The sequence below is a fragment of the Cibotium barometz genome, chromosome 21 (assembly GCF_041138505.1).
Source record: "Cibotium barometz isolate CiBa-2024 chromosome 21, ASM4113850v1, whole genome shotgun sequence".
In the NCBI taxonomy this organism is placed as follows: domain Eukaryota; kingdom Viridiplantae; phylum Streptophyta; class Polypodiopsida; order Cyatheales; family Cibotiaceae; genus Cibotium; species Cibotium barometz.
In genome coordinates, this window is record NC_141066.1 from 29,509,100 (window position 1) to 29,511,380 (window position 2,281).

Below are 2,281 nucleotides of genomic sequence, written 5' to 3' on the forward strand. Positions count from 1 at the left end.
AACATCGAAGAACGTGAAAAGAGTACCTGATTCCTACACATAGATGTCCCTTTCACTAGATTTGTAGGTGGATGGGTTATCTACCCTTGGTATTTTATTGATGGTTTATGGTAAGTGGTTTATGTAAAACAAGAGTCATGCACTTTCTATTAGTTCACTTTAGATAAAGTGCATGCACGTTAGTCTAAGGTCTAGTTTAGCCCCCAATTTCTATGGTGTGCATGGATTGCATGGTAGTTATGGCTTGACATTAACTCAAGAGAACTAGGTGTATGTGGAGGCTCCCAACGTACCATTTTGAACCCCCTTCCCTTCATGAGAAATCCACTAGTTTTTTCTAGAGGATTGAGGAGTCCATTTCATAGTTTTATGTGCCAAGTACACATCCTAAGCTAGTACAGCCACTTTCTAGCCCATCAAAAGCACCTAGATCTTGTCAAATTGAGTATTGAACTACCTAAGAAGATGCAAAAAAATATGTGGCATTCTAGGGTGATATGCAAGTCTATTTCATCCTAATCCGCATCTACATTAAGTTCAAAGCAAGGCCCAAAAGGTACAATCCATATTTATAGTTAAAATTTAACCTTTTCTAAAAATTATCTTACTTTTGATTAGTCTAAAGCGAATTAATGTAAATAAAGTATTCTTTGCATAAAATAATTGTGTAATAAATTTATCAACTTGCCAAAGCTATAGGCTTTGTGCATAGATAATTAATGAGGAAATTATTAACTCTAATGCATTTGAATGAAGGATTCAATTAATTCTTTGAGAAAGGAATATTCTCTATCCAAAAACATATTATTAATTAACCATAGAAGGTGCCTTAGGTTTAAATTTATTTATTTGACCTTAGGCTAAAGTTTAGTCTAAGGATAAAGCTCTAAATTTAGAGAGATTAAATACTCTTAAATTATGAGGTTGAACCTTCGGTAGGATACAATAAATGACTTGACTTTTTTTCAATTAATTAGGGTTGAATTAAGAAGTGCATTAAATTATGCACGTAAGTGTGTACCTCGAGGATACACACAAATTTACACAGTGTGCACATAGATGTGTATAGTTGAGCCCCTTCAAAGGAAATTTAGTCAGAAGGATAGAAATCAAGTGAAAATTCAGGTTTTTAAATAATATTTATTTTTAAAGAAATCCTTAGCATTTTTTTCTTATTACGGAGCGATAACGTCTTTTCTTTTCTTTCAGTACCCTTTTCCTAGCGCCGTGGAAATCGATCGCTTTCAGTCCCCCTCCTTCACTCACGCCGTGGGAATCCAATTCACCGCGCGATAAACAGTTTCAGTTCTATTTGGTCCTTCATCCCTCACGTCGTGGAAGGGAATTAGAGCATGGATCAGCAAGTGGCTCACTATTATGATCTTGTGGAAGATTTAGATACACTTGAAGAGGTAATAGATGAGCCTAGTGCTAATGAAAACCTATTTGATTTGTTAAGGAGATATGGTCACCGGATGAACGTCTTCTAGTTGAGCCAATATTCAATGTGCCCTCATTAGAATATTTCGGAGGTCATTTGGAGGGCCTTTTAGAAGAGAGAGAAAATAGAAGTAGACCAATAAGCAAGCGGGCAACGTAACGTTGAAAAATATTTCGGAGATCATTTGGAGGGCCTTTTAGAAGAGAGAGAAAATAGAAGTAGACCAATAAGCAAGCGAGCAACGTAACGTTGAAAAATAGCTATATTCAAATTAAAAAAATTCAAAAACTTTAACTTATTATAAAAAAACTATCGTATTCATCTAAAAAGTAACATTCTTTTGGAGAACATGACTAACAATAGCAATAAACATGCCTTTTCATCTAAAAAGTAGCGCTTTCTTGGAGAATGTGACTGACAATACCAAAAAAGAGGCTTTGACCAAGTACAAAGCATATATTTTCTTTTGACACAAGAGAGGGAAAACTTTGAATGTTCTCTTCATTCCTCGATCTTCTTCTTTTTGTCTTGCTCTTCTCATCGTCGTGTCTTGCTCTTCTCATCGTCGTGTCTTCTTCTTCTCTTTCTGTTCCTTTTTTCCAAAAAAAGCTACAACACACCAATGCTCGAAAAAAGTTGTTTCCCAACACACCAATACATTATATAGCCATTTTGAGCTATAAAAGAGAGAGCAAAAATAATCAAGCCAAAATTATGTGGCAATCAGCTATGTGATTACATCAAATAGCCATTTAAATCTATACAAGGGAGAGCAAGGAAAATCAAAGCACTAATATGTGCCAAATGGCTATGATAGCCATTTGGAACCATACAAGGGAG